This window comes from Sturnus vulgaris, chromosome 3 (assembly GCF_052056855.1).
Source record: "Sturnus vulgaris isolate bStuVul1 chromosome 3, bStuVul1.hap1, whole genome shotgun sequence".
Lineage (NCBI taxonomy): Eukaryota > Metazoa > Chordata > Aves > Passeriformes > Sturnidae > Sturnus > Sturnus vulgaris.
This window is the reverse complement of record NC_142245.1, coordinates 9,828,424-9,842,906: the sequence shown is the minus strand read 5'-3', so window position 1 is coordinate 9,842,906 and position 14,483 is coordinate 9,828,424. Positions and strand designations below refer to the sequence as shown.

At 40.2% G+C, this 14,483-nt stretch overlaps 1 long non-coding RNA gene across 1 annotated transcript in view; it reads right to left on the bottom strand.

Annotated features, from left to right (window-relative positions):
* The window catches only part of LOC148224175 (uncharacterized), a 115,817-nt gene extending 102,240 nt beyond the window's left edge, over positions 1-13,577 (bottom strand). The window contains exon 1 of the long non-coding RNA XR_015802130.1: positions 13,264-13,577. This is a non-coding gene — a long non-coding RNA (uncharacterized LOC148224175). The remainder of the gene's footprint in view (positions 1-13,263) is intronic.
* Between the last annotated feature and the right edge of the window lie 906 nt (positions 13,578-14,483).

The window sequence follows — 14,483 nt, the reverse complement described above, 5'->3', positions numbered from 1 at the left end:
ACTCTTTCTTAAGCAGTACAAAGATTTCATGTGTGTGGAATCTGAAGAGGAAAGTGCATTAATATCCTTTGCAATTGTTATTTCAATGGGTGGTCTGCCTTTGCTCATGGAATGAAAGTCTCACAAGACACTGTGTCTTATTTCAGAAGATGGGCAGTTCTTCATATTTATTTCAGATTATTCATCAGATTATTTTATCTGGATAAATATGAGAAAGGTCACCTCCTGCTGTGATATATTTCTAGCCTCCTGGTTGTCTCCTTTTTTCATAGATAAAGCTTCAAAAGTTATTTTCATTATAATATTTTTTTAAAATAAAAACATTGTTTCTCAGGCTGAAATCTCAACTCCCTGAAGTCAGCGAGTTTTACCCCTAATTTAATAGAGGCAAGATTCTGCCAATTGCCAGACTTCCAGACTTCATACAAACAGAGGAATTGGTTAGAATGCCTCCTCTAATTCTGACATTGGTAGCAGAAAATTAATTACTGAGATTGATGCAAAGCTACATGAATTTGTGCATTTATAATACATACCAATTACATATAATCCTGAGTTTGTATATATTCCTTTCCACTTAGTGTTCAACAAGATTTTCCTTTAAGTCACAGGGTTAAAAGGTACCTTTTGCTGAACCAAAATTATGAGATTTGAGTCTCGACTGTAAGAAAAGAGAAAAAAAGAAAACCTTAAGAAGTCTAATCTGAAATTAATCTCTTGTCCTTGAGATAGTTCCTCTCCAGATTTTTACTGGGGATAGTGAACCCACAGCCCCCGAGGGGTATAAGGATCATGCACTATGTTCCCACTGCCCGATGGGTTTCTTTTGGCTGTTTTAGTGTTTCAGTCCTTCCTCTCCATACACCACTAGACATCATGCCCCAAGCAGCCTGAGAACATGGCCATTTGCTAAATCTCGCTGGCGTCAGCTCCAAATTGTGCCAGCTTGAGTCTTAATTTTTATTCAAGTGTAACTATTAGCTCAACTGCTAATAGGTCTTTGAAGAACCTCATCCTTTATTTGCATTCTCTGCTGAGTTGAACACCAAAAGCAACATGCGCCCAGCCTTACACCTGGTGGAAACAGTTAACAAATCTGACTTTTGTGACACTTCTATTTCAGAGTTTGAACCATTTTCCTGAATTTTTACTGTTGTAGAGAAAACTTTGTATTAAAAAAAAACCAAACAAAACAAGCAGCTAAGCTCACCTGCCTGGATTATATGAAGTTCCTTGACTGCCCATCTCTAAATCAGATTTTATATTGGGTCACAAGCCAGTCTAAAAGCAATGCTTAGATCCAAGGGCCAAAGTTTAATTAGTTGTTTCATATCATCCATTCACACTTTCCATGTAGGAGAAAATATCCTTTCAATTAACTGCAGTCCTAAGGAAAAGTCAATGGCTATTTTCACCTGTTCCCCTAGCACCTCCTTTTGGTTAATTTGAAGCTTTGGATCTGCTACAGTGTTCAGAGAGCTGCAGTTATTAGATTATTTGGCTGATGGTGGGAGGCTGGCTTGTTCTCCCCTATAAGATCAGAGCATTGTGCCCAGGGCTCCAGGCACCAACCTGAACACAGACAGATTTTCTAAACACAGAGTTAATGCAACCATGTCATCTCATAACCACTCAAGTGGTTATTTACCCCTTCAAGTGTTTCTCCCTCAGCTGCTAAGAATGAGTTCGGAAGGGAGGAAAAGTCCAAACTGAATATGAAAATTTTGCTCACCTCTTTTTGGGGCATAGTGTAAACTACATTGATTTAATGGAAAGGCTCCATCTGGCTGCAAATCAAATCCAGTATGGAGGTCCTTAAGTGTTACTGAGTTCTTGTACCATTAACTGTGGAACAATTATTATAATTTTCATATCAGTTCCTCAAAATATGAGAGGGCCTTTTGTATTATTTATGTCTCGTGCTAGGGTTTGGTGAAGTTCATTGTAGCAAGGATATTAGTCACTGATTTTAATCTTTGCCAGTTGTGATAGTGCTTGGGGTTTCTTTATGCAGGTTGAAAGAACAATATGATGAATGAATAAAAACACAGAATAGAAGGGAGAAACGACAAAACTTTCCCTCCTTGCTCAAATACATAGGAAGCCAAATGAGCTCTTTACCCTGCCAAAATGTATGTGGGAATAAAAGCAAAATGTGTATGTTTGGGGTAGTTATCATCCGTGTATTTTGGACAAGCTGTATTTGTTTCTTGAGTGTTCTATAAGACAAGGGAGGAAACCAATGCCAACATTGCAAAAACACACAAAAAAGCCTGGGGAAAGCCAACCCCACTGTGCACTTTTGCTGCTAAATTAGGGATAAAATGTTGGAAACCAGCCCTAGCATAGCAAAAAAGAAACAAACTACCCAGTGACGGAGAAACTGCAAAGAGCTTGGTTCAGAGACAGGGTCTCCACTTCTTCCCTGTTCAGGGTTCATAAAGTTCTCTTGATAAATAATTCTGGAAATTCTGAAAACATGGGAGAGAAAGGGTGCAAAAAGTAAACTAATTTCCCTTTTCTAATAGAGAAATTCCTCTTTTAGAATTCAGTAAGTTCATAAATACCTTCTTTAATGATTTGCTTATCATCACGAACCAATGTTTTTTTAAACATGAAATTAATAAGCCATTAATAGGAAGTACTACTAATAAATAGAGATTAAGCCAATGAGTATAAATTCTTTACAGTGGAATAATGACAAACATATAAAGACATGAAGAAAGAAACATGCTGCCATGCACAAGGTCTTTTTTTTTTGGTCAGCTGACAGCTCTCTAAAAGAGGAGGAAACAACAATGAAAAGAGAAACCATCAATAGCCTTGATTTGTGAAGAGGGAAAAACGCTTATAGTGTTATGTTTAGAAGCCATACATAAACAGAGACATAGTGATATGCAAACACAGAAGAAACTCATTATTCTAAAGAAAATGCTCAAAAAAAAATCAACCTGATATGCCTACACATTTTCAATACCATGTAGTTAATGGAGAACCTGAGAATCGATCTGCCTTAGTTTTAACTGCTCTGAAATATTTCACACAGTTACTTTCCTTTTCCTCACAGATTCCCCCCTGCTACTGTGATACTGTTGAAGGTTGTAGACTTCTAGACTAGTCTAGAACACTGTTCTGATTTCTTCATCCAGACTCTCAAAGCCCTTTTTAGCAGGACAAGTTAAGACCATCCATCAAAATGAGTAGTCGCATACTTTCTTCCCCAGATTTAGCCACCAGTCTTCCTCATCATCCTTATTCAGCTGAATTCATCTTGTCCCACATAGACCAGTACAACTGGTTCTTGGATCCCTTTTAGAATATCCTATACATTAATTTTGTAATTCTACCTGAAATACCACAGCTAAAAATAAGTAACTGATGAAAGAAGCAGAAAAATAACTTTAGGAACCATGAGGAAACAACAAACTGTGTTTCCAAACGGCATTTTTATCAGTAAACGAGGTGAAGGACAGAGAGAGGTAAATGAAAACTGCTTTAAATGGCAGAATAACAGAGAAGATGCTTCTGTGTCAAGACAATGATTGGTGTGAGGAGATACAGTTTATGCCAATACTGAAAATAAGGGAGAATCTTATCTCTGTTGTTTGGATGTAAATCTACACTAAATAAATCAGTCTTACTTCAAACGCAACTCCATAAGCTAAGACCAGAATATAACACAGTAGGCTTAAGATTGTAAGGAAATTTCTCCATACAGGCAATTTTCATCCACTATATGATGTCTGTATGATCAGACTAAATCTGTCATTTAAAACTTTACTGACTATAAAACTTGATACACAAACTGTTTCATTTATTTTGATCATATCCAAACTCTCTCTTCATTATAAATCCTGGTTTAATTCCAGCCCTAGATCTCACAGCATTTTCCTCACATTAAAATTCAGCTTAGATTGATTGACTTTTTTATCATTTCCTAAACAACCTTTATCATCTCTGGGAAAACACATCTTCACCTATCCCTCCAGACAAAAGGGAAAAGGTGAGCATTGGAGACACAGACCCATCCAACTCTGGCAGGAGGACATGCTAAGTAGCTGCGGACATGCTATTTTATAAATTTGCTAAGTTCTATGAATTCTTGGATCTCTTTGAAAGTCTGGACCTTAACTATCACTGACAGACACAGGACCACAAACACATACAGTATCACCAGGTACAAATCTATTGACTTCAGTGACCAGCGGTGGTCAATTCTGACAAAATGGTGTTGACTTCCACCTGGATTCCAAACAGGTACTATGGAATTCATTCAGAGTGAATTTAAGCAATTTTTTTTGCTGCCCATTGCAAAGCAAAAGAAACCGATTGTTTTTCATACCTTTAATAATACTCATGCTAGATTTCTATGAAATATTGTTCTTCTTCATTAAATAGCTTCTTTAGAATGGCTGCCTCATTTAATCAAAATTTTGGATCAACACCTGTATGAAATTGATTGATCCCTATCAAATTCTCTGGTATTTTTAATAAAGGGAAAGGAAACAATCTGTGCCTTTTCTAGTTTGTTATCCCCTCATTCAATTTCAAACTAGAGCTGATGCCTTCCTGCTGTCTGCCCAGCCCCACTAATACCTTCTAAATGTATTGTCCAGCTTCAGCCAGATTTTCTAGAGGGCTACAAACTTCAGGGATTAGGAAGTTCCTATAAATTTCATGAAAAGCATGAAAACATTCTCTCATTGTTGAGAAAGGTCTGAATCAGCACCTGTCTCCTGAGAGAACAGCAGGCTCAGCTGTTACAAATTCTTCTTGGGAGCGGTCACCCAAGCAGCAGAGTCCTCTCCCCTGCTGGTTTGTGTGCACAGAGCTCCAGGTAGACCACACACCCAACAGCAAGCAGAGGTGCAGCCGCACAGGCTGGTGTCATTGCAGCATAACAGCATGGCAGATGTGGATAACACGAAAATCCAGTTTTATTCATTCTGCCACTCATGGCACAAAGCATCGCCTCCTAAAGGCCAAGCCCAGCTTGTGCAGGTCATCCAAACTAAGAGCATCAGACTAAATTTTTTGTTTATTTTAGTAGAATTTACTAATGAATAGATGGAAACAGAGATACAATTTCTATTCACGAGACAGTGACTGGACATCTCCTTTAGCAAATAAGAGCCAGAGGCACCCCTTCCCAGGCACTGAAGTTGAAAACCTTTGCTTCGTTTAAGCCAGGCACACCACTCCCACTGACTTCAAACAGACTAGGAATTCATTCCAAGCCTTTAGAGCTATTCAACTTGTGCTGACAGTTCAGGAGAATTACAGGTCTACAATTTAGAATAAAGAGATGTTTGAAATGTCTTACACTTTACTAAGAAATAACCAAGATCAGGTAGCCATGTGATTCCATTATTTATGTAATGCCTCAAAATGTAATTTGTCTTTTAATAAGAGATGACAGGTTTCACATGTACAAGTTTTCTATAAGAGTAGCATGCTCATCTTGATCCACTCAATATACACATTGCTAATTTCAGATAAAAGATTTATCACACAGATCCTGTATTTAATTGTCTGCAGTAGCCCCTTTTTCCTTGTTACTATGTAGATTTATTTCGAATTTCTTTATACATGTGCCAATTTTCGAAACTGATGTATTTGGACCACAAGCTTCTATTGGGAAAGATTTTATTTTCACTTTCAGTACTTCAGTACCTCACCGTATGTGCTCCTGATGCCCACTTGTGATTCCCATGTGTTCGTGTATGCTCACACAAACAGAATAAAAGAGCAGTTGATATAGAAGTCATGGTTCTCTTTAAGCACAAATAGGAAATTTTTTCTTTTTAGTTATCAAATTACACTTGATAAACAAAAAAGGTCTGTGACTTCAGTGAATAATGCTCTTGTAACTGAAACAAAGATATTTGAAATTTAAAAAACAGGACAATGCACCAGCAATACTTTTCTTCTCCCACCTCAAAGAAGCAGCATCCATCATTATTTGTCATTAGTATCGAAGTATTTGATAGCAGCAGATAGTGGAGAAGAATTGTAACTGTGACTTAGAAAATGCCTTCTCTCCTGAGAGCAAAGTCCCTGCTGAACTTCACAGAAGTTTGGTTTCTCTTCAGCACACGTGTGCTGGAAAGTCTTCTCCCTTTACCTGCTCTGTAAACTGGTGGGTTTTTAGTATGGTAGATTCCTCTTCTGTTCATGATTTCTAGACCAGCTCCCTCTTCGGACAGTCAAAATCTAAGAAATCAGGCACATAATTATGGTGCTGAACTGCCAGAGGTGTGTAGAAAGTAATGTTGCTTAGGCACAACTACAGAAATTACAATAACAACCAGATCTTTGTTTAACTAAAATAAATGGCTGGACCAAGACAACGTGGAGCAGCATTGCAGGTCATTGCTGACTTTGTTTTCTGACCTCAGACCTCAGACTTTGAAAGGACAGAGATAATGGCAGCACTTTGTTTCTATCTTGATGATACCATCTTGCACCTGTTCTGTGAAGAAACACACAGGTGTGGCCTGAATAAAGCCACCTGAAAAGTGCAAAGACAAATAGCAGAAACAGATTTAAAGTGGCCACTGCCCTGACACCATGAGCTGTTTTGTTTCCTGCAAGACTGTTTGCTTTCTATCACCTTTATTAATGTCTTTCTCCAAATTCTGTCACCTCCTGCATTTGTCCTCACTCTTACAGATGTGAAACAAAGCCACATTATTTCAGATGGAAATCTTTCCCTCTTCCCCAGACTGGCGGTTGAGGAGGGAGGCTGACACTGCATCCATTGGACTCCTTTGATCATGTATTTTTTGGGGGAATCTTTAGTTGGGTTCAACAAGAACCTTTCGTATGAGGTTTGGAGGGCTTGATTTGGGCGGTTTTGGCTGAAAGTAATCTAGCACAGGCTATGCTTATTGGGACAATATTCCAACCTCAGTTCCAGAGTGGGTAAATCTCCTGTAGATGTATGGAAGAGAAAAAAACTCAACATTGATATGCTGAGGTGATACTACGCAGGGTCGTTTTCTAAGACCAGGTTTTCAAAATTTGGCAACTAGAGTGAAGTGAATATGACCTTTCCCCAGAGGGGCAGATACAAGAAAGAAAATTGAGTCTTGGAAAAGACACAGACTCCTAACATTATGATAAAAAGAAGCCACCCTTCCTGGAAAAGAAACACCAAGGGACCTGAGGCCAGCATTTGATCTGTGTTAGGAACATTTGGATATTTTTACAAGCAGCAAGTTCATCAAGAATCTTGCCTGAGATGAAACCTCACAGAAAAGACAAAATGATATTAGTAAGGACTGTTCATGTGAGACAAGATGTACTGGAAGAGGCCAATATGTTGATCTTGCATTATGGAAATCAATTAAGCATTAATTATAAATGTTCCAGAAGGTTTAGTGAAGTGTGCCTTGCTACAGAGCCGGCAGGCTGACAGACCCATTGGGCTTCCTGACACAAACAGCTATGGGTTCTTTGGGCAGAGGGAAATACTGAGCTCCACTGCCCCTCTGTAGCTGGGCACCTCACTCCATAGGCATGGCAGGGATTTGCCATGGGCAACAGAGGGGTCCTGAGGAGCAGCTGTCTGAGACCTGTGCTAAGCACTGGGGCAGCCTTGAACAGGGGGGAGACCAAGAGCAATCACCAATCCTCCTGGGCACTGCTCGTTTCCTAAATACCCTCACTCCCGGTCTTACTGGACTAAAATAGTAAGCCACTCCAAGTTGCTTCCATCAGTGAAACTTTTGCCTCAGCAAGACCCGAGTGAAGACAACAAGCTTTGAAACATTCCCTCCCTTGACAGCATTCCCAGGAGGAAGGCTGCAAGAAAAGGCCCCAGTGGAGCTTGTGTTTGCTGAGGACATGTACAAATAATGTTGATCAAGCAGTTTCTACCTTCTCTCCCTTCCCTGTCATGCAGTTTCTAAAAGAGGGCTTCTCCTGCTCTGCTACATCTGCAGAATAAGGTGGTTTGTCTCTACTACTCCGATTATGTACAGCTTAATTATCTACGGACTAATTGCACTTGCCTTCTTGAATGTCTCCAGGTAACAGGAGTACTTCTTTCTTTTTGCTCATTGGGCCATGAAGGCAATCAGTTTGTCTCATGCTTTCTGGTACTTCCAGACAAAGGGCTTTTAAAAAAAAAATCCTGAACAGACAATCTAAATAATCCCTCTTCCCACACCCCAAATAAGACAAATATATGTGTGTGCATGTGTCCATCCTAGAGTCAACTCTTAATGCAGTAACTTGACTGTACCACCCTGTGAGCTTTACCTATACCCAGAGGGAGGAGTAGCCTGCCCACAGTCACTTTCCAAGTGATTTATTTAAAGGAATTTTCTGGAATGCAGGGTTAATCCTGACAGCCATACCTGCTAACATCTTGAAACAGCAGCACAAACGAGGGTGTTGTCACTCACCATGTGCAGATCAGTGTTCCTGCCTTTCACCTAAGAACGGCCAGCTCTCACCCAGAGGAAGTGCCTGCCTATTCATCTGTCATGAACCAAGCACAGCTAAGCGGATGACACTTAAACTAGAGACAGAGATCTGTGCTGCAGTAAAACAAGAACGTGGGATAGATCGGTAACTGGTTCACAACAGCACACCTGTGTGATCAGGCCTGGTATGAGGGTCAGCACATATCCCTTGGGACTTTCGCTTTTCAACACTCATCTAAAATGGGAACTCATCAAGAAACTGAGCATTTCCAAGCAGAGGTCCCTGAGCCAACAGAAGTGCAGGTCTCAGCTACACATCTCCATGTGGGAATACTCGGCATGCTGGGGCTCTTTCAAGTGCGTCTGGCTTCAGCAGGCTCCAGTGTCTTCAGAGATACTCTTCTTGAGTTCACTGCATCTGGGAAGAGCCTCTGGATAATAACAGGCAGAAAAATACCTGCTCTGAGGATCCAAATGGATTGTGAATCCAGCACTCAAATCCTACTGGGAAAATTGTCAGGAAAAACAGGCTCTACATGCAAGTGTCAGTAAGTGAACAGGTAGATTGGCACTCTTGCATACTGTCTGTCATAGTTACTTATCGAAGCCTGGTGCTTTCGTGCTCTGTCTACCCAATGAGAAACCTGTACAGGCAAACCAACAGCTGAGGCTGTGGTAGAGAACTTTGCCTTTTTGGAATACCAGCAGATAACAACTGCCTGCCACAGAAAATTTGCCTTTCTGAAACTGGACTTGACCCACAGCTTGAATGGCACAGTATAGGCTGGTTCTGAAAACAAACTTCTGACCAGACATGCAGAGCATCAGATATTGATGTTTTTATTTTTACAGCTATTGCAGCTAAACACAGAGTTTTAAAATCTATGTAAAAGGCAGTGTCTTGGTCAGTAGATATGAAGGATGATACAAATATTTTCTTCAACTGAAATGATACCACGACTGTGCTCCTAAAAATAGAAAAATTCCCTCCAAATGATGCATATTCCCCCCCTTTCCCTGCTCAAATATATTTTTGAAAATTGATTCTGGAAGATAAAAATTTGTGTAAACCTGCCCTAAAAAGTATCTGAGCATAACCCAAATCTGGATGTCCTGGGAAGGTGATATGAGATGGCTATTGACTAAAGTGTCAACAGAGCTTTGATTTTATGGCAGCTATCAGCCTGATACTCCCTGGAAGCCAATAGCTGCAATATAAATTTTGTAATCCTTCGGTTTTCAGAGTTTCTCTTTCCTACAGAGTTTTTGAGGGGGATTCCTTCCAACACCCTCCAGTCAGATATAGTGAGTTAACACATTTAATCCCCTTGATTTCTGTCGTCTGAGAGTCTTCACTTTTGCTACGAGTCAAACTCAGTTCATTACTAATGAATGAAAAACGTTGTCTTTCTCCACTCTCATGATTTTATTACCCCAAGAAGCACAAAGAAGACTCCAAATTTTGTCGATCCCCACACCACTCTTACATCCTTTCATAAGGTCTTTTCTTGTGTTGCTTTGGACCATGGAGCTCAATCCTGCTCAACACAGATGAAATCTTCTGAGCAGATCTTTGAAACAGGGTTTCTCCTTTGCTGAGAGAGCACTACTGCCTGTCTCTGGTTCAGATTTAGACCAAAAATCCCACAACCAAGGTTTTTTTAGGGGTCCAAAGACAGCATGAAAAAGGACCCTATAAAAAGAATTAGCGTGGTTTTCTGTGTCTCACCAAGACTTATGGGGGAAGCAAGGAACAAACTGCTCGGCATGGGGCAGTAGAGGGCACAGAGAGAAACAGATCTCCAGGTTGCTGAGGAACTCAGAGGCCACACTAACAAGAGCTGAAGATGATACACATTAAAACAGCAGCTACTGTGGCAGAACCATCAATCTACCTAGAGAAGAAAAGCCCCTCCATAGGTCTTCAGCACCAAATTTGAGCAGAAAACTCCTTCCTGTAGATTTCATCCACAACAACAGAATCAGAGGGGGGAGGCTTTTGATTAGACAGAATCTGCAAAGGATTTTACTCCTGTGGAGGACTAAAACTTAGCTACAGCATCCCTCTGAGATTTATCCCAGTGAAAGAGAAAAAATCTAATCGAGAAACAAACGCTTTATTTGCTTTCATGCCTGAAGCTGACCAGAGCTACTCTCAAGAAGAGCCACTGCTACAGAAAATAGAAATTACCAGGGAAAAAGTATTACGACACACATAAGAAGACAATGCCAATAGCTGGAAGAAATGGGTAAATAAAGGCAATTATCAAATGGCATATGAAAAAACAAAAACTTCCTTTTAATACTCTGCTTTTACACTAGTCTTATCTAAACATATCATATGTTGGCACACAGTGAAACTAGACAAGATGCTCAGCTCTTCTCAGCACATGGGCACTGATACTTATATATTTCAGAAATAAAAGGGCCTTGTAATTAATTGGTAAGGCTGTACATGGTTAATTTTGATGCCTTGTAAATGCTAATTATGAAAGCAGATATTAAAGTGTTCCTTAGGAAATCAATACTTTATTATACAATAATTGCATCTGCAAGTTTAATGTTCTTCATAAGACTCGGAAAGAATGGAAGAGGTTGGGAGGCCAGATGATGCAAAGGTGGCTGCATGACCTGGAAAGTTAGCAAGAATCTGAGGCCTAGTAAAATACCCAGATGTCATTAAAATATTTTCAAAAATCCAACACTTATTATGGAAAGCAAACTGTAAGTACATCTGTCTAGATGACACTTCGGCCCGATACAATCCTAGGCACATATGATTGAAACGGCTATTTTGTTAACAATCCAAGAGTTTTGATTATGCCTTTGCCTGAATGATTTGTTTCTCTCAGGAGAAGCATCTCAGCTCTGTCCCCCCTCATCTTCCTCTGGCTCACTCCCCAGTTGTTCCAGCTTTCTACATTGGAGTCAGCGAGGAGTTACCATTAGAGTTGTAAGCCCTGGAGACAGGATACAGCTGAAAAATCATTCTTCCAAGAATTTCTGGGTCACTGTCTAATTGATACTAGCACTAGCATGCTTCATATTCATGTTCCAACTCCACAGGCAGTACTCACTCTGTACCCAGCCATGTGGGACTGCTCAAGGCAGTGAGTGGGAACCCAAAACAATGCTACTGTATCAGCCTAAGAACACATCAGCCCCAAGAGTTTTAGCACAGCGAAACAGAGAAAAAGATTATTTCTTCCACTGTGGTCATCAGTGCAGCAGTACATTCCTCTGGCTTTTATTACACACTTTTAAAAAGAAATATACAATGTTGCTTAGACCTTATTAATTTGTAAAGAAACCACAAGTTATTTCCTTGCATCATGGGGTTTTATTTTTTTAATCCTTACGGACTATGAAAACCCAGGGACATCAAAGGAAATGAGTTTAAGACTCAGTATGTTACAAAAGGAGTCCAGACCACATTAACAAATATGATATCTTTTGCTAAAAGTGAAGTATTTCACTGGTTGTATTGAAACTTATACTTGGTTGAGAAACTGAATGAGAAGTGAGTAGTGATTCATAAAACAACCTGTACATTTAACACACAATAAAATAAGATAGTATTGCACAGCTTTCTTAGAGAGGCAAAAGGCGGTGCCCTATGATCAGCAAACTACTCAAATAAAAACCCAGCAGGAGGGGATGTAATGCTGACTTGCTGCAACCACTCCTAGTGATTCATCTCATCTCCAGCAACTCACCCAGTCAGCACATCCAAAATGCAATAGGAGAATTTAATGCATGCCCCTGCCCACTCGCCCCCAAAGGGATGAAAAAAGGATAATATGTGCATGTGCTCACATGAGTGCTGTCCGTGAAGCACTTCTCAGTGAAAGGATGTTCACTTCTGTACTGTGGTAAGAATTTCGGTTTGGCTGCCTACAGACAGGTTGGAGGGAATCTGCCTCAGTGCATCAGCTATATGGTGACAGAACTGGTTCCAGGAATTTTGTTTTTCAGGAGAAAGCTTGGTCTTTCCTGAACACAGCAAACACCCCAACAAATCTTCAAAAGTAGGAATCCTGACACGTTGAAATATCCTCTCTTCCATTTTTGCCCAATGATACAATTTTGTGGCACTTGTCCATGACCAGCATGATGTAATATACATTCATTTATGAAGGAGTGACACATAAGTACTAGACACTCATAAGCAAAACCGGCAAAAGAAGTAATCGCATCTATACTGGAGAACTGGTAATAGCAAAAAGGAATTCCTTTTTCTAGTATGTCAAACATGACCTCACTCAAAACCATGAAGGATGAAGAGCTCTACCTGCATATTCCATAAGCCCTGGCCCACAGATGATGCTTTGCTCAGTGCTTTGTAACCTGCAGATGTAGTCATCACAAGGAATAGAAGTGAGCCCATCAACTTATTTCCAAACTTTTCTGAGGGTATTATCAATATCTGGGACACGCTTTTTGGAGACAAATCAGCACTCAGTCACCAAGCTAAGCATCCTGGCTGGCTGAATCTTGTTGAAAACCCACCCAGCAGTGCTTCGGAAATCTTGCTTTTGTTGTGGAACCAATTGAAAACCTATCCTGGAAGTAAGTTATAAAGGTACAGCTTCTTCAGATTTAAAAACTACCTAAATGTTACTTCACAAGTCCAGGCAAGGAAATGAAATGCTTAGTTCTAAATAGAAACTCAACCCAAACTAAAACAAAACAAAACAAAACAACAAACAAACAAACAAACAAAAACCAAAAAGCCAAAAAACAAAAAAAAAAAACAAAAAAAAAAAAAAAAAAAAAAAAAAGAAAAAAAAATTTAAAACCCACCATAACAGAAATGAATAAACATGCTTACCCCTAAATTTTCCTTTCTTCGGGGACAGCATCCACTGGTATTGCCCAATATCTTCACAGCTGTCTGGAAGTCTGAGAACCCAGTCCAGACTCATCCATTCCTGTCACAGGCACAACTCTCCTGCAGAAAAGCCACATAAGCTGGGATGACCCAAAACTTACGACTGAAAATGGGTCCTTCTGACAACAAACACCTGTAGTTCAGTCAGACACAGAACACTGTGTGTACATACTTTGTGGGGAGTGCAAAAACTCTGCCATTCCATCAGTTACAGAGTAGCAATAGCTTATCTTTGAACTGCTCTGTAACATGTACCCAGCATCTCTGCCTGAAGGAAGGAAACGGCAAGGTAAACACCTGAATGGGGTTTCTATTCTTCTGCACAACGCAAAACACAAGGGCATCTTATCGTCCACACAAGGTGTGGAAGGAAATGAGATTAGCTTTATAAATACAGTGTCCATAAGGAAGAGTTCGCTAGGCACATTACTTCCTGCTGCCAAAACACTAGGCCAATTTCAGACTATGGAACAACTAGAGACATCTCAAGGATACAGGCGAAATAGATTTGGCAATGAGGTGCTTGGTCTCAACAGCAAGGTTGAGGTGGGAAGAGAATAGAGACAGCTGCTGCTGGAAGGGCTGCCCAAACCCTACCAAAACCAGCCATGTTATCAAAAGCTACAGATGCAGCTTATGAAATGCAACCACCCCATGGATCAATTCTAACAATATGTTGCTTCCCAAATGGTCTTACGGATTTCAGAATGTGATCTTTTATTATATTTCTCAGACATGCACATTTTCATGTCTCTGGACACTGAAGAAGTGTCTCCAGTCCCTTCCAGGAAGATGATGACACATCACCAGCTATCATCGTAATCTGAGGCATGCTTTGGTTCTGGAAAAGATGCTGTAAGGGCATCTCATTTAACTGCATCTACTGGACACAGCAGTTTTGCAAGGAGGGATGCTACATGCAACAGGAGAAAGGAATAGAGCTGAAGTGTCACAGCCCCCAAAGATATTCTGACAGTATGTAGGATTTTATCCTGACATCCCTAGGCAAGGCAGCTCATATCATCTCCCTAAGACAATAACAATCCCCCTAACAGACAGCTGTACTGCTCCTCAAGCTTTTGCCAAGAGTATTGTCTGAGAGAGTAACTCAACAGTGCTGTCTCCAGGGGAGCTGACTATCTGCTGCTGGCAGCCTAGAC